This window comes from Camellia sinensis, chromosome 2, assembly GCF_055761805.1.
Source record: "Camellia sinensis isolate YWXY chromosome 2, ASM5576180v1, whole genome shotgun sequence".
NCBI classification, from domain to species: Eukaryota; Viridiplantae; Streptophyta; class Magnoliopsida; order Ericales; family Theaceae; genus Camellia; species Camellia sinensis.
Window position 1 is genome coordinate 214,371,072 of NC_138962.1, and position 19,702 is coordinate 214,390,773.

Genomic DNA, 19,702 nt, shown 5'->3' on the forward strand with positions numbered 1-19,702 from the left:
GCGCCTTCGGCGTAAGATCTGGAAAGTTTTTGGGTTTCATGGTCAGTCAGCGGGGCATTGAAGCCAACCCTGAAAAGATCAAGGCCTTGATTGAAATGTAGTCGCCCAGAACAGTTAAGGAGGTTCAAAGACTCATTGGCCGAGTTGCCGCCCTCAACCGCTTCATCTTCCGCCCAACGGATAAGTGCCTCCTCTTCTTCAAAGTTATTCGGCAAACTTTTGAATGGACGACCGAATTCGAAGAGGCTTTTCAGCAGTTGAAACAGTGCATGGCCAACCCTCCCTCCTTTCACAAGCAATCACGGGCGAACCCCTCTTCCTCTATTTAGCCGTGTCAAGCACCACAGTCAATGCAGCTCTTATTAGGGAAGACGGCCCTGTCCAACGGCCGGTCTACTATGTCAGTCGGGCTCTTAGGGGAGCGGAGCAGAATTACCCACTGTTAGAAAAATTGTCCTTGGCCTTGGTCACCGCCTCCAAACGACTCCATCCTTACTTCCAAGCCCATTCCATAATGGTCCTCACCGACCAACCCTTGAAGAAGGTAATGCAGCAACCAGAACTCTCTGGCAGACTCATGCAGTGGTTAGTGGAACTCAGCCAGTTTGACATCTCCTACCGGCCTCGAACAGCGATTAAGGGGCAGGCTGTCGTCGATTTCATCATGGAATTCACTAATCCTACCCCAACCACGGCCCCTCCACCCCCACCTACCCCTACCGACCCAGAAGATCCTCACTCTTGGACTCTCAACGTCGACGGATCATCTTGTAGGGAAGGCAGTGAGGCTGGTCTCATCCTCAGTGCCTCTGAGGGTGGTTATTTCAAATGTGCTCTCCGTTTCTTGTTTGAGGCCAGTAACAATGAGGCCGAGTATAAGGCATTGATAGCAGGTCTACGCCTAGCCAGGGATATTGGTGTCAGCCACATTCGGGTGTTCAGCGACTCACAGCTCATTGTTGGACAAATTACGGGGGAATTCGATGCCAAGGAGGACACAATGCGGGCTTACAGGGATATAGCACTCCCCCTTGTTCGCCTCTTCAATACCTTCCACATCAAGCACATCCCTCGGGCGGAAAACTCTAAGGCGGATGAGATGCCTCAGTTGGTTTCTGCAGACCAGTCCGACCTCAGCCATGGTGTCCGCCTCGACTACCTAGCCCACCCTGCCATTTCCCCCAACTAGCAACAAGTCCAGTTCCTCCAAAATGAACTCATCCCTTGGGCGGCAGACATCTTCCTGTATCTAACAATAGGGGGACTTCCAGACGACAAACAGCAGGCCGCCAAAGTCAGGGCCCAGTTGGCTAATTACACTATTGTCAACGGACTCTTGTACAAAAAGGGCTTCTCACGCCCATACCTGAGATGCCTCAATCCTGCTCAGGCGACCTATGTAATGAGAGAAGTCTATGAGGGTATATGTGGCAATCATTCGGGTGGCAGATCCCTAGCCTACAAAATACTTCGCACTGGTTATTTCTGGCCTACTCTCAATCAAGATGCGACAGAATTTGTGCTCAAATGTAACAAGTGCCAACATTTTGCCAACGTCCCCCATTCTTCTCCTACAGAATTGATCACGCTTTGCAGCCCTTACCCATTCGCCAAATGGGAATCGACCTGGTTGGCCCATTGCCCACTGACCGAGGCCAAACCAAATTTGCAATTTTCGCCATCGACTACTTCACTAAATTGGTAGAAGCAGAACCCCTTGCTACCATTATTTAGCGGAACACAACCCGATTCATCTGGAAGTCAATCGTATGCAGGTTTGGCATCCCTCAAGCCATCGTCTCCGACAACGGCAAACAATTCGACAATGCCAGGTTCAGGAAATTCTGTGCAGAGCTTCAAATCCAGCCATGTTTTTTTTCCCCAGGTCATCTCCAAGCCAACGGTCAAGTTGAGGTCACCAACCGTTCTCTTCTGAAGATCATTAAAACCAAGTTGGAAGCTACTAGGGGACTCTGGGCTGAGGAACTACCGAATGTACTCTGGGCCTATCGCACTACCGCTCGAACTCCCACCGAGGAGACCCCCTTCTGCTTAACATACGGCGCTAAGGCGGTCATCCCAGTAGAAGTCGGTCTTCCTACACTAAGGGTTTTACATCCGAACCTAGAACTCATTGATGAGCTGCGCCGGGCAGACTTAGACCTAATTGAAGAACTTCGAGAGACCACTGCAGTCAAACGGGCCTCATACCAACAGAAAATGAGAACACACTACAACCGTAGAGTTCGACCAAGGGAGTTCGCCGTAGGGGACCTTGTTTTGCGCGAAGTAACCCTCGCCACCAAGAATCCAGCTGAGGGCAAGCTGGCAGCCAAATGGGAAGGACCTTACGTCGTTAAAGCCAGACCTCGTCCAGGTACTTACCGACTTCAGGACATGGAAGGCCGCGATCTCCCCCACCCATGGAACGCCGAGCACTTGAAGCGCTATTTTCAATAAAAGTTCAATTCTTGTATCAATCTTTTGCTGTATTTCCTTTTTTGACAACTTGCACACTTCATTATTCTCATTCTCCCCTCATGTGATGTAAATCTCTGATCAAATGGGCTACACTTTAACGACAACAAGCTTATATCCCAAATATATGTGTGATCTTTCAAATAACACTTTGATTGCAGCCTCAGCCAGACCGAGCATACAAAGCCTCAGCCAGACTGAGCATGACAAAGCCTCAGCCAGACTGAGCGTAAAAGCCTCGGCCAGACCGAGCATACAAAGCCTCAGCCAGACTGAGCATGACAAAGCCTCAGCCAGACTGAGCGTAAAAGCCTCGGTCAGACCGAGCATACAAAGCCTCAACCAGACTAAGCATGACAAAGCCTCATCCATACTGAGCGTAAAAGCCTCGGCCAGACCGAGCATGCAAAGCCTCAGCCAGACCGAGCATGACAAGCCTTGGCCAGACCGAGCATGCAAAGCCTTGGCCAGACCGAGCATACAAAGCCAGACTGAGCATGACACGCCTCAGCTAGACTGAGCATGAAAAGCTCAGCCAGACTGAGTTACTTGATGCTACTGAATTATTTGAAGAGTCAGTTAATCATAGCTCAACCCAATGCGAGCACAAATGAGGAGCTCGATCAAGGCCAGTCATGCAAACTTCACGGTTATGGCATACTGGCCACACTTAGTCAAAATTCCAAGTCTATGTTTTTACAACATTCTTTACTTAGTCAAATTCCAAACTTATCTTTTATTTACCAACACTCTTGCAACACGATTTACAACTCCATTTTTGGGCATAATTTGAAACTTCACATCTTTGACATTCTTACATGTTTCATTCACAAGTCAGATTATTTTCTTAACTTATCAACTTTTGCAAGTCAGCCTCTTTCCTTACAAATCAAGCCTAACTTGAATAAACCACCCTCATTCACTTCAGACTACCAAAATAAAGACAGCAGTGTGGCAAACGCAAACTTATAATTTTATTACATTTTCAACTTCACTCTGCATGGAGTTTTTATTACAAGTTTAACTTCACCTTGCATTGAGTTTTTCTTAACTTTACTCTGCATTCAGTTTTTCTTACATTTCAACCTTGGCTTTGCGTTGAGTTTCCCTTACACAAGCTTCATACACAAGTCACCATTCTCATTCATTCTAAATGCACAAGCAAAAACAATGGAATGAAAACACAACTAAAATTTTATTTATTCACAAACTTGTGCATAAGTTCATTACAACAATTCAAAAAAAAAAATTAAAAAAAAAAAATTTGTACAACCCAAAGCACAATAAATACCCAAAACCCTAAGTACAGGTTTTGTTCACACCAGTCACTCTTCCTCATTTGAAACAAGGTCTTTTTCTTCAACGCCCTCATCTAGGGGGGTCTGGGCCACGTCGTCTTCATCAATCCTTACACCGCTAAGGTCCAAGTCTGGGAACAGTTCTTCTGCCTTCCGCTTGAACATCTTCTAGTCACTGTCCCAGAACTCAGCCATTTCGTGTCTGTAGAAGTTCGACTGCTGGAAGCTCTTAATAACTTCTGCTTCAGTCCTGTCCCCAGCGGTCGTTCCCGACGGGCCCGCCCCCCCAGACACCTCCCTTGCCAAGTTACTGGCGATCGCGGCATCGACTGCCATTTGGAAGTCAACAGACCCCTTGAATTGCTCCACTGCTGCGACATACAGGTCGGGGTATGCTGCCCTTTTAGAGGCTGCCTTGGTTTTTTCTTCCTCCAACTCTTTTTCCAATCTCTCATTCTCTTTCATTGCCTTCGCACGCTCATCTTCCAGCTCCTTCTGCAGCCTAGCGATCTTCAGGTCTGCCTCATCCTTTTCTTTGATTTGCTGGGCACGCAGTTCTTCATTGCTGGTCATAGCCTCTTCAAACCGCTCGGTGGCGACCGTGCAGACATTTTGAGCATCCCCCAACGTCTTCTGCTCTCCAGCCAGCTGGAACTCGAGCGACACCACCTTGCGGCGATCGTCCTCTAGCTCCAACTTGACCGCGAGCAACTCAGCATGGGCTCGAGCGGCAACATTGCGCTGCACGATCGCCATTACTTCCATCTTCTTCGCTTTTTGCACCTCCTCCAACCCCCTAGCACACGCACTCCGCGCAGCCCTCCTCCAATCCACGCTCTCCCTCTTGAAATTTTCAAGTTGGGCATCCACTTCCCCCTCTCCCTCCTCCATTCGCCCTTCGCCACCGCCGCCTTATTCAACAGGGCTCCTGCTAAGGCAGCCGCCTTCATCTGGGCTGAGCACAACCCCTTCATCAGCTCAGCCTCAGTATAACAAGCCACCGAGCGAACGGTTGCGTCTTCCACCACCCTCAAGAGGCGGTCTGCAGCCATCCTGACCTCTCTCCATTCTCCTTCTACTCGCCCGGACACCGCAGGGACGTGGTAGAAGGCGGTCTTCAACCCTGGCCTCGCTCCCTCCCCTTGGGGCGCCAGACCCTCCTGTGATTATGCCCCTAGGCTCTACCCTTGGCTCAGCGCCGACCCCGCCACTTTGTATTTGCTCCACAAGGCCAGTCGCCCCACTCTCTCCCTCTTTGGCCGTCCCTTCCAACCCCATTTCAGGGATCCCCTCTGCCTCCCCCGCCAGGGGAGTCTGCTCCGTCGCCGCCTTATTCCTCATCTTCAAGGCAGGCTCCCCCTCACTCCTCCTCAATCTCTTCTTCTTTTTTACCACACCCACATCTCCTCGTGTGCTCTCTTCTTCAAAGGATCAACTAGGGGCGGTCGTGGCTCAAATCCATCTACGTCTTTTTTCCCCAGGGGTTTGGGGAGTGGTCGGATCCTCTCCCTCGCGATTGGCTTCGGCGGTCGGTTTACCTGGGACTCTTTGAACTTACTGGCTTTGGCGAGGATGGCCATATTCTCAGCCTCTTGCGCTTTTCTTCTCGCTTATAACTCCGCCGGTCCCAGGTCTCCACCGATCGGCTGAGGACCTAACCGTGCCGCAAACAAGGCTGACGGCTGAACAAGCTTGTCCCATCGGGCGCCCTCCTTCTCCCTCCATTCTTTCACCCTCTTCACTCTCGCCTCTGCCGCTGCTCCCAGTTTGGGCTCCACAGACTTAGTGGGCACTTTCCACATTGTGCGTACCCCAACACCTCCATTGGCAAACACATAGAACCATCGCGGCCTTCACCCCTTTATCGATGACGGCAACCCCGCCACCAAACCCTTCCCTGCCGCCGCTTGCAAAGTGACCCAAGTCTCTTGCTGCCCCGACGCCTTGTAGCACGCAAAAAAATCGTCTACCGTCATCTTAGCACCCCCGTTCGCCTTCGGCCACGCACTTGCACAAGCCAGCATGATTTTCCACGCATTCGGCATTAGTTGGCCTGGAGCTACCTCCAACCGGTTCAACACATCCACCACTATCCGGGTAGGGGCATCCTCAAACCCCCTTTTAGCGCCTCCTCGTATAGGGTGAATTCCCCCGGTCGAACATCGGATGCCCTCTCCTTCGACTCCGGTAGTTTCAACTCTATCTTGGCGGGAATCTGGTACTTCTCCCGCATACCCTTCAGCTCATTCGCGGTAATAATCGACTTATCGGCCTTTGTATGCCAGTGATCTGGCGCCGCCTGACTGATTGGCGTCAGTGCCACCATCATTGTGAACGAACGAGGTCGCCCCGAAAACTCTCCCCCACTCCCCACTCGCCTCTCCGTCCTATATTGCTCTGCCAAATCCACCGCGTCGTTGTCCCCCAATGGATCAACCTTGGCGTTTGCAATTCCCTTATTCGCAGTCGGCCCTCCTCATGGTCGGTCCCTCCACTCGGTTACCCTTCGCGGTCGGCCCTTCTCATGGTCGGTCGCTCCACTTGGTTACCTTCAACCCTATCTTCCTCATTATTCCCTTCATTAGGCTAAAGCTGCACTTGGAAATGAGGGACTACAGACGTGGGTAGGCCCATAAAGGCCATAACCCACTATGAACAACCCAAGCCTACCACTTAGGGCCCAGTACATAACTCAACTGATAAGGCCCAGCACAGCTGGAAGTCAACATGACATGAAGGACCAATGATATTCAGCCACGTGGCAGGCAAAGGGCAAGCCACATCAGCAGACAAAGATCTGCAAAGTTATTGCCACTGCACATCGCCATTAATGCAGCCCCTCACAGCATTTATTATGACAACACCTTTCTGTCAGGACAGCACGCCCTCTCCCTGAACAAGGTGAGCTACAGTATAGACTTTTGGCCAAGGTGACAGGTCGGAAGGGACAACGAAATGATTACCAAAGGATATAAGCAGACGCTGAAGACAAGAAGAAGGTTAAGCTTTTCTATCTCTAATTCATATCCCTACATCCCACTTCCTCTTCTTTTAACTTACTCGTCGGAGGGTTCACTGGGGGACTCCTCGTTCCTCGTTGAACTCGTGTGCAGGTTCATTGGTGGGCTTGACCATCCAGATACCGGTTGGAGAAGCGTGGACCAGTCTGACCCATTTCATCTGAAACCCGTTATATCATAACTGCATCATCACTATAGATTAGAAATTATTTTTTTTTTCATATTTATTCAATTTTTTTGAACTTTCAGGAACATCTACACTGGATGCATTTAGAAAGTACAAAAAAAAAAAAAAAAATTTACTAAAGCATGGGAAAAAAAATTCACTAGAAATCAAACAAAAAAAAATGGCACAAATTTTGAAAAAATGGACTAAAGACTAAGGATTATTTTGGAAAGTAACTATTTTAATTGACTTTTTGTTATTTTATAAAAAATATGTATAGAAAAATAAAATGAAAAAATTAATGTTTTTAACTGTTGCAAATAAAGCATTTATAACCATATAAAAACCAACTACTCAAGTTTTACACAATTAAATTTAACTTTAAATGGACAATAAAATTTTTAAAAAATTAAATCTTTAATAAACACTTTAAATTTTTAACCAATTACTTTGTTTGATTCTCCTAATTTACAGTCCTAACATCAAAACAATTCTTGTAAAATTGTCTTTTACTTTGTTATTAACCATTTTGTTTATATCATTTGATTGTGATTTATTTATTTATGATGATCAAATGAAAACAACTATATAAAATATCAACAGCGCATATACCCAGTGGGGGTCGCGCCCCTAGTGACGTGACACGTTCCCACTGGCTGAAAACTAAAAAAAAAAAAAAAAAAACAGTTTTTTTTTTTAAACAATCTCGGAGCGACACTTCACTGGGGTCGACCCCCAGTGGGGTAGGAAGCATTTTTCATAAAATATTCATTTCTAAGACTAGACATTACTATAAACATGTCTCGTGGCTGACATAACCTTCGACAAATGATTGATGTGTTTGTTTTGGAATTTAATGATTTTTAATTGACTAAAAAGGGTCATCTAATCTTTTTTCTGTTTTTGTTTTGTTTGGGATGTTTCGGAAATGTCAACTAATCTAATCTCGGTGATACGATTTTGGTACCAGCAAGGATTGGCAATTAATTAGGTGAGATCAGTCTCATTTATTCCTTCTCAGTCCTAAAATAGGATTTGGGGTCACTGCTGTGGTAAATACACAGCAGTGACTGTTGTGGTTCATTTTGTAAGGTTTGTTGAGTACTTTAAGCCTACCAAAAATCATATTAATCGGATACCAATAACTATATGATTGATAACCAAAAAAATAAACAAGAAGTTTTTCTTTTAAAAAATAGTATAAAAATATGCAATTCGATCATATAGTTGTTGATATCCGATTAATATGATTTTTGGTAGGCTTGAAGTACTTAACAAATCCTACAAAATGAACGGTTCAGATCATAAAAATAAGCTCATAATGCATCACAAAATGAACCACAACAGTCACTGCTGTGTATTTACCACAGCAGTGACCCATAATCCCCTAAAATAATGGGTTTTTTTAGAGGATTTAACTTTTTTTTAATAGTATAATTATTGTATTTTAAAAAAATTAATTTTTCAAAATTACCCTTTTGATAGTATATTTTTTGAAAATATCAATGTCATAATTGTACTTTTTATATTGTTTATTTAAAAGAATGGCAAAATAAGAAATTTATATTATTTTTATACTTGATTTTTGAAGAGGGACTAATATTTTAGGACAATAAAAAATGAAATAAGGGGCTAATATTTTGAAACGGAGGGAGTAACTTATTTGGTAGGAAAAAAGCTCCTCTCCCGCCTTGTTTAGAAAGATGATATTTTAATTAAAATGTTTAAAAAATTATATAAAAAATTAAAAAATAAGTCATAAAAACACTTTATAAGATTTTCTTAAAATATTAATTGTTTCATGTAATTCTCAAAATTACATCTCCTGACACCAAAGAGTTAACCTAGTGGTTAAGACTTAGGGTCTAGATTGTATTCGTTCCAAGTTCTCAGATTTGAAATCTTCTTTGCGTAAACAATTTATTGAGGTCAATTTATATGAGATTTTGCCCTCATGTTGTTATATTTCATTTTGAGAGCTCTATTTTAGGTCACAATGATTATCATAACCATTTATCTTGTAAATCTTGTAGTGAAAACTATCTATGCAATAGATTAGCTTCATTCAATATCAATGAATTGATGAATAAATTACATTTTATTTTATAAAATTAATGATTTAAGTTTAAACTTGTAGTTGTTATAATTTTTAAAGAAACAAAATATAATTTATTTATGTATTTAGTGATGTCTGATAAAACTATTGTTTTGCATAATTTATCTTTTCTCTTAGACCTACCAAAAGAATGATTCAAATCATCTCATAGACTCGACATGGGGCCATAAAATAGAATATGAAGGGATATGAAGCGATGCCATTCCCATTTAGAAAAATGCTTTAAGAAAAAGAAGTCAAGACACAGAGAAAAAAAATTGTTTGGTTTCAATTCCATAATCAATTTTTAAATTTCTTTTGAAATAATAAAATATTTTTTGACAAAAATAAACAGTAAAAAATTATTTTTCACTCTAAAAAATGTAAAATATTATGAAAATGATAAATGCCTTTCATTTCTTATTTTTTCACTAAATTAGTTTATAGTTTTTTTTCAAGAAAATTAATTATAAAAACCAAACCAAACATAAATAAACACTTTGTTTGGTTTGATTTTGAAATTATGTTTTTTAGTATTTTTATTTTAGCTATTTTTTTCATAAATAAACACTTTTTTTTATTATTTTATAAAATTAACCTTTTTATTTTTTTTATTCATAATTTAATCCTTTCAGAGAAGTGTAAAAAGTGATGAGAGTAATATATTTTATAGTTAAAATTATCAAAATATACAAGTTCATAGGTAAGGAGAATATAGTCATATTCATTAAGAATTAAGGGGTCTGGGTGTAATTAACCCTGGAAATTCATGCATCCAAACGCGGTATTGAATTGGATCATTTCAATTGAGCAATTGTTAATTCAGATTTACTAACATACATAAGAATCTTTGAATTGGTCCAATTTAGTAAGAAGCATTGGCAAAAGATAATGGTTGAAACTAATATTAAATTATAATTAATTAATTTTCCAACCAATCATGTTTCAATCGGCTAATTCTTGACGCTCAAGAAAAAAAATTTGTAATTTTCCTAGAAGTTTACAACAAATTTTGAATTTTTTTTTTCTTCAGAGCAACTATAATATATTGTAATTTGCATGCATCCTATCAACATAATTATGATTTTCTATAATAAATATCACATGTTTTAATCTTTGTTCACCAAAATAATTTGTAATATTTATCACCGCAAAGAGTTTGTAATATTTATATAACAGAGTGATAATATACAAATAGAAAATTGATACTGAATTAGGTAACATATGTATTTTCATACATTTCAAACAAAAGTCCCATTAAAGCAACTCACAATTTGTATAAATTTTTTATTTATAAATCATTTTTCTATACAACAACATTAATAACATAATCAGAACGTTCATAACAAAATTACAATAATTTATAATATTTACTGTAGAGTACACGCTATTTGGTAATTTTTATCACAAAATGACATATCACATCACAAAATTTATAATTTTATTATAATTGGAGTGTATATAGTAATATTTTTCAAAAAAAAAATTATTTACACTGTATTTGGATATGAATTTTAAGTAAGGACTTAAAAAGAGACGGGAAAAATATATAACAAATATGAATCAAATATAATTTTTTTTCTCTTTCTAAATCTATGATCAAAATACAATTTTAATTACTAACAAAATATTAGAATGTATATATATATATATATAGAGAGAGAGAGAGGGAAACTTCTATATTATTTAATTTTAATGTATTATTTATTTATTTTTTGTTTGGAAGAAACTCAAAGCATTGTACCCCAAAGATCAACGGTCAAGGCCGCCATCAGCGACGACAACGATTGCCACGTGAGTACTAGTTAAGTTCACTTGGTTGTCAAAAAAAAAAATACAAAACAAATAAATCCATTGTGAGTCTTTTTTCAGGATTTGAAATAATAGATTTGTTTAGAATATGAATTATTTCTTATGGTTCTATAAATTATAAATAGCTCATTTACAAAAAAAATAAATTTAACAAAATTAATAAAAAGAAAAGGTGAAATTCTTGATTAGTTTCTTATATAACAATAAAATTATGAAAATTATTAATTTAAATATATTTATAAAATCATTAAAATTGTTTATTGATTTAATAATTTATTAATAAAAAAATGTCATTTGTTTATGCAATTAAAAAATTAAAGGGGTAAGATATATAATTTTCACTACCACAAGAGGTATAATTTATCAATTATTATGTTCTATGATATTTTAAGAAATAAAATTATGTGACATAAACACCAACGGGCGTGATTGCATAATTGAAGCGTCATTTGTTTCTGTGTTTTTGTTTTAACATTGGTGTGCTTTTAAAATTTATTTTTACAGAGAAGTGATTTTAATACAAATAAAAATATTGTTGAACTCAAATTTTGTAAAAATTTACTTTTTAAAATTTTTGTTTGTTTTTGCAGACAAAATATTGGAGTAAATTATAAATACATTATTTGAGATTTACTTAAAATACAAATTGTTGCTTATGGTTGTGAAAATTATATATCTTGCCTTTTTAATTTTTTAATCGCATAACAAATGACATTTTTTATTAATAAATTATTAAATCAATTAATAATTTTAATTATTTCAAAAATATATTTCAATTAAAAATTTTATTGTTTTATAAAAATTTAATTTAGAGATTTACTTTTTTCTGTTAATTTTGTTAAATATATTTTTTTGTCAAAATGGGATATTTATAATTTATAGAACTATAAGAAATAAAAGGAAATGTTTGGGTGTGCAAGGTGCATATTAAATGCCTCTGCATAAATTTTCACAAATATATATAAGTTATCTTATAAAATCGCGTAATTCTTGCAAATATATGTAAATAGTGATTCCTCTAATTTTTATGAGTTAATTTACGTATATTTGTGAAAATTTACGCGAGTACATATGATATGCATTTGTATACTTAAAAATTGCCTAAAAAATAATTTATATTTTAAACAAAATCTCAATAAATGGATTTATTAATTTATCCAAAGGTATTATTTAAATCCTAAAAAGGATTCACAATGTATTACTTGTTTTGTATTCTTTTGTTTTTAACAGCCATTTTTGTTTTTAACAGCCAAGTGCACTTAGCAGTTAGCACCAAAATGGCCGGCGTGTCTGTCGGCACCCCCAAAACTCACCCCCATAAAAAAGAAAATTGTTTTGTGGTTTATGTTTGTGTAACTCGAATAGTTCAAATGTGTTAAAACGACGTCGTTTTAGGTGTTTCAAGTCATTCGAATCATAAATTTTCGAACCACTTAACATTGTTACAAAAAAAAATCTCACCCCTTCAATTCCACGCACACGTATCAGAGGGATAGAAACCCCCCCTCCCCCAAAAAAAACAAGAAAAAAAATATATACATGGTTGATCAAAATCATTTGAGAGTCATGAAATTCCCAAAATGAGCACCCCAAGTATTCGACCCCAACCCCGGACTGGACCGTTTGTGAAATTTGCCAATCCAGACTTAACCAACTTTCTTAACACACTAACCGGACTAATCCGTCCAAAACCACATTAATGAATTGGTGAGAATTCTGTCCTTTTTTATTTTATTGATAATAACAAGTAATTTAAATTCTTTGAAAAAGTCTGTTCACTTATTAGTTCAATTTTGTTATCAGTTAGAGTGATTAACATTTTTATTAATTATATATATCAAATTTGAGATATCAAATTTTTTACCAAATAAATAACTAAATGTTTTACGGCTGTGGAGTCTCAAAAGTTTGAACCCCACCCATGTGAAACATGGGCTCATTTATTTGGTGAAAAATTTGAAAAATGTTATATATCTCAAATATTCTACTAAATATTTTACCAAACCTCTCACATATGGTGGGACTCACAAATTTACAAATGTGAAAAATTTGGTAAAATATTTACAATCCCTAACATAATTTAAAAAAATTTAGGCCCTATAATATTTTCTTATAAAGAGAGATAGGGAATCAAATGTGGGCAACCGAATATTCCTTGGCAAGTTGGGCCTACTTAACTATAAAGTCTCATATTAAAATTGCTATGGTACTGTTTAGTTAAAAATTAGAATCATCGCGTGGATAAAAAAAATTCAAAACCCTTTTTAAAATTTGGACTTTGCTGGGACCCCAGTGGAGAGATCACCAGTGATCCCCAGTGCCACATGAGGTAGACCATTGGCTGAAAGCAAAAAAAATAAAAAAATAAAAAAAAATAATTTTTTGAACCAATCACAAGAGACTTCCAGCACCCCCAAATGGGATCTCATGCATTTTTCTTAAAATTTATCATGAAATAAAATTTTTAAAACACAATTCTATAATTCTTTTCAATACTTATAACTAAACTCTATTTTTTTTTTTAATTTTTTCAAAATTTTTTATTTTTTTATTTTGTTCTTCAAAATTATTATTTTTAATTTTATTTTTGAAGAAAAAATATTTTTTAATTTTTTAATTTTTGTAAAAAAAAATTATTATTATTTTAAGTATAGGCCAAATAATTCATTACGATATAAATATATATGTGCGATCTAATTTTTTTAATTTAAATAACATTTTAAAAAAATTAAAAATAAAAATAAAATAAAAATATTTTAAATAAAAAATTATTATATATTTAAAATAAAAATATTTTTTTTAATTTTTTAAAACATTTTAAAAAATATTTAAAAGAAAATAGCCCACTAAATACAGCGTACATATATATGTAAATATTTATAATAAAAAATATTAATCCTAAAAAAATAAAAATAAGAAATTTTTTAAATATTTTAAAAAATAAATCCAAAACAATTTCAAAATAGATTTCAAAACTCAAAACTCTTTTCAAAACTCATAACTAAACAAATTTTTTTTTTTTCAAAACTCATTTAAAAAACTCAAAACTTAAAATACAACGTAAAACTCAAATTATGAGAATTCTGTCCTTTTTTATTTTATTAATAACAAGTGATTTATATACTTTGAACAAGTCCATTCACTTCTTTAGTTCAATTATTTGTTATTAGTCAGAGTGATTAACATTTTTGTTAATTATATATATCCAAGTAACGCTTAAGCAACAAGTTTTATATATATATAAAGAGATATGGGGAATCAAATGTGGTCTAGAGAATATTCCTTGGTAAGTTGGGACCACTTAACTAAAGTCTTGGTTTGTTTTTCTTCATCATAAGAGATGGCAATTTAAACCTAATCCGATGGGATTTTACCTTCTAATCCTGATTAGAATGGATTTTCTCCGAAAAATATCCGATGGGATTCCACCTCCTAATCCCGATTAGAATGGATTTTCTCCGAAAAATATCTCTGATGAGCCAAGAATGGTATTAGAAAATGAATCTCCGACAATTTTCAAGTCGGGGATGGCGATAGGTGCCTCCGCCCCGTCTCCGTTTTGTCCCAAACTAAAATTACTACTATACTCCTATATATATGTGTGTGTGTGTGTCTCTCTCTCTCTCTCTCTCGGGCTTATTGACTCATTTGAGAGATTTAGGTTCACGGGTTCACATCGCATTCTCTCTCTTCTCTCCTCTGTGTTTGGTCGCCGCCGTCGCTCGTTCCTCCCTCACCGGCATCTTCCTTTTCCCGCACCGGCTCTCCCTCTCTCTTACGGTTACGACGACTTGCCTCTATCTCACCGATGTCTCCCTTCTCTCTTACTAGCTCTCTCAGTGGTATGTGCTTCTCTCTCTTTTTCTCTCAGATCTATGTATTTTGCAAGAAGATAATAAATTTACTAAAATTTTTAAAAAATTGTACTGGTTGTTTGAGTAGTCCATGATCTATGTATTGATCTATTTATTTTAAGCTCTCCATGATTTATGTATTGATCTATGTACATTTGAGCAGTCCATGATCTACGTATTGATGCCTATGCAAAAAAATGTACTGATTTATGTATTTTGGTTGTTTTGGGTTTTGAGAAGATAATAAATTTACTAAAATTAAAAAAAAAAAAAATTGTTGTATTGAGTGAATGTGGTAGTAATAGACTAATGGTACTAATTTTTTATTTTTTATTTTTGGGGTTAGAGATTTGAGATATTATGTTGCATGGATTATTTTGAGGGTATGGACTCATGAAATATCTTTGAGAGATGCCCACTGATTTTAAAAGTTAACTTAGCTAATATTATGTTTAGACACATTATGCTTTTATATATATTATTTTTATTTACCTCAAAAAAAAAAAGAAATAAAATGGGATATGCAAAATCTAAAAAAAAAAAAAAAAGGGGTTAGGGATTTTTCGGGGTCGGAAAAACCCGATCCCCATTAAGGGGGGAGGGGGAGGGGACGGGGCAGTGATGGGTTCCCTACTAGGGATCGGGGGGGGGGGAACGGAGAATTTTGTACCTTCGGGGATCGGGGATAGGGAGCGTAATCCCCGGCCCTCGGCCCGGCCTGTTGTCATTCCTATTCATCATTGTGGACAACGTTTGATCAAAGATTTTTATACAATAAAAACATATTATTCATAAAAAAATTAAAATAATTGAATATTTATAATTTTATAATTAGATTTTAATTATTTAAAAAAATTATCAAAATTATTTTAACTATTTAATTTTTTTAAAAATAAATGTAATCTTATTATATAATTAGAGATATTAATTTGATTGTGTTGATGAACGATTTTTTTACTAATATTTTACTTGAAGTTGGCTCCATAGGATTGGGATTGCTGTTGTGCCGTGACATCTCTAGTTTTTTTTAAAAATTATTTTGATAATTTAAATTGTTCATATTATATAGTTTGTTGAGCATTAAATTCATAAAAAAAATTAAATTAATTAGATATCCGTGGTTTTATGATCAAGTCTTAATTATTTTTTAAAAAATATTAAAATTATATTATTTGTTTATTTAAAAAATAAATAAATATAATTTTATTATGTAGTTATAAATATCTAATTAATTTAATTTTTTTATGAGAATTACTTACTTGATAAATCTTACAATATGCCCTTATCCGGTTGCACAGGAGAATGTTGTTTTCATGCATTCCCACGGGTTATGTATCTATTTGGTGTTAGTTTTAAATAAACAAAATAATGTTAAAAATAGCCCTTAATGGTGTTGTTAGTGTTGGAACGTGTAAAAAAAAATATAAAAATACGTAGAAGCATTTTGAAATGTGGGAAAAATATATTCAAATTATAAATTTTTTGACATTTATGATTGTTATTGACAGATTTTAGGGTTGGGCTCTCATTAGCAAGACATAAATTGATAACGAAAAAACAGAAATTAAAAACACATATTCTTTAATTTTTAAATAATAATTATTTTTAAATTTATTTAAAATACTTTTCTTAATAAATTACAAATACAAATTATACAATACAGTAATGATTCAGGCCCGCCAAAACATCACTCTCACAACCCCATTCACTTGTGATTGGTCCAAGTAAGAAGGAGAAAATAAAATAAAATAATATAAACATATTATTAGTTCACATCACTATGAAAGTGATGAAAATCTCCCCAAAAAAAGTCTCAAACATTTTCCTTATACTAGACTTCGTTTGAGAAATGGGTTGGCTTTTTAGCTATTTTAGCCTGAGGTTAAAAAGCCTGGGGGCTAAAAAGCCTAGTTTCGGAAGATTTTTTGACTTTTTGACTTTTTTGACTTTTTTTATGAGAGATGAGTGTAATGATTATGTGTTAAATTTGATGTTTTATTTTTTGTGATTAAAATAATCTATTTTATTTTTTATAACTATTTTAATCCCTAACCCACCAAAAAAAAAACTTTCGAAACTATATATGATGCGCATACTTCCAAAATAAAATTGAAAAAATTATAAGTAGCTCATTGGAAATTGTCTGATTTGCAGGTTTATCTAGAGACTATTATTCTTGCAGGGCTGGTCTAGGCACTTGCTATTCAATCGCTAACAGTAACATTCATGAGAAAATTTGTTTAGAGTACACGTGGGCGTTTACTAGTCAATTTCTAAAAGATAGGAATTCTCATCACATGTCATGTTTAACAGATAAATTTGGATCACATAAATTTTGAGAAAAATTGTTAAATAGTATTTTTTTTTGGCTACAGGATTGGTAAGTTTTAATTTAGGGTAAATTGTATAAATATGTCAATTTGATCTTTATTGTTTTAATTTATTTAATTTTGTCACTTTATTTAATAGATTATGTTATATTAATTCAATAAATAACGGTCGTTAGGTTTAGTAGACGAAAAATTAAACGATGTGTTAATTTGGTCATTATAGTTTACACGATGTGTCAATTTAGTTCCTGTCAAAATTGAGCAAATTAAAACAGAGACCAAATTAACACATCGTGTAAATTATAAAAACTAAATTGACACATCAGTCACGTCGTGTAAATTATAAGGACCAAATTGACACATCAGTCGAACACGTGACGACTTTCCGCCTACCAAACCTAACAACCGTTATTTATTGGACCAATATGACACAATTCATTAAATTAAGGAACAAAATCGATCAAATTAAAATAATAAGGACCAAATTGATACATCGTTTAAATTATAGAGATTATTTTCATAATTTACTCTTTAATTTAAGGTTAATTTTACTTAGCGCATTTGTATTTTAACTGTAATATCACTTTGATCATTTTATTTTTAATTGTGACAATTAAATTTTTATATTTTAAGTTTAGTTGTAATATTATCATTTTGATTTATTTGAGAAGTGACTTTTTAATTAAAATATGAGCTAAAAAAATTAAGTAGTGTTTTAGAAAGTTGGTAAAAAATAAACTTTTGAAGTTTTTGCATAAAAAAAGTAAAGAGATAATATAACTTAAAAAAATCAAAAAATTAACTTTTTATTATGTTACCAAAACGCCCCTAAACATATTTGATAATAACTTTTTAATTTTAAAAAATGTACAATAAGTAGCGTGTGTGGTGATGCATCTTTAGCTTTGCAGAGTGAGTGAGATGAAAATTTTGGGCTCTGTTTGGTTGTGAATTCAAAATGTAATTTTGAGTTGTATATTTAGTTATGAGTTGTAAATTTTTGTATCACATATCAAATATCACATCAACAATTCCCCACTCAAATCAAACATCTTTTCCAAAACTATTTTCAAAACTCTTTACCAAACAAATTTTCTACACTCAAATCATAATTTTACAACACACAAATTCAAAATACAATTCATACTCTCAAATCACATTTACAAAACACAACCAAACGCAACCTTGATTTTTTTTAAGAAAAATGCTTGGGAGCACTAATTAGTGCTCCCACTAATTAGGTGGCAGTGGGTCCCGTCATTAATGATGTGATGTTTTGGTCTTGGAGTTGTATTTTTTTTTTTTACTTTTTTAATGCATTAGTGCTATTAGTGGTGATATTTTTAGTGGGATGAATCATTGTTGTTTTTTTAATGATTTTTTTATTTTTTTAAGATAGTTAACAATAGAGTAAAATAGTCAAAAATATAAAAAATAAAAAATAAAATACTATAAAAGTCAATTCTTCTATTTATTCTTTTATACATATTTCATAAAAAGTTAAAAAGTTTAACTAATCGTTTGGGGATTACATATTTTAATCAAAAAGTCATTATAAGTTGTCACATCACTCTTTTTACTTTTCTGTATATTTTTCGCAAAAAATTAAAAAATTATAAAAATAATCTATTCCCAAACGAGACCTTAAGATAATAATATTTAGTTAGGCCTCGTTTGGGAACAGACTAATTTAGTAACTTTTTAGCTATTTGGCTAAAATATGAGCTAAAAAAAAGTAGTATGTTTGGGATGACTTTTTGACTTTTTACAAAAAGATGTGAAAAAAGTAAAGAGAAAAGAGAATCTTTGACTTTTGGTATGAGTTGTTGGCTTTTTGACTTTTTTAGTAACTTTTTGACTAAATCGGCCTGTTGCCAAACGAGACCTTAAAATAGCCACTAGCCAAACGGATATGAACACAACTTTTTTATATGAGCTAAGGCCAAGTTTGGAACCATGAAAAATCTAAAAAATCAAAAAATTACCAAAAAAATTAAAAAATTATCATTATTCACCAATTAAAAATATAAAAATACTAATTTACACAATATTACCGTACAAAGACGTGACTTGTGGAACCCGTGGTGGCAGGCACTTTTTTGGGCTATCAATGGGGTAAAAAAAAATTAGGTATATCTATTCATTAAATTAGAGGATAATATTGAGCCAGTGGGTGCCATCACAGATCTCTTTTTGATAATCTGAACCATTCAATGTGTAGAACTTGTCGAGTACTATATGTTTATAAAAAATCATGTTAATCGGATATCGCTAACTATATGATCAAATTAGTTTTGTATAAAAAATAGATGGTAATATAGTTAACAGTTGACAAAAAATTAACACGATCAGATAACTATCGATATCCGATCGCCATGATTTTTTATAAACATATAGTACTCGACGATTTCTATAAATTCACGGTTCCGATTAACAAAACGTAACCATGGTGGGCCCCTAAGGGCCGGACAACACCCCGCCAATTTAAGCCCGAGAAGTAGGAAATAATTTCCTATCTCCTAATCTGCCACCGCTCTACCACACTGCTGTACGGGCTATCAATAACTTCACTGCTCTGCCAGACGGCTGTACGGGCTATCAATAACTTCACTTATACATTTTTTTAATACACATTTTTTTTCGTAAAAT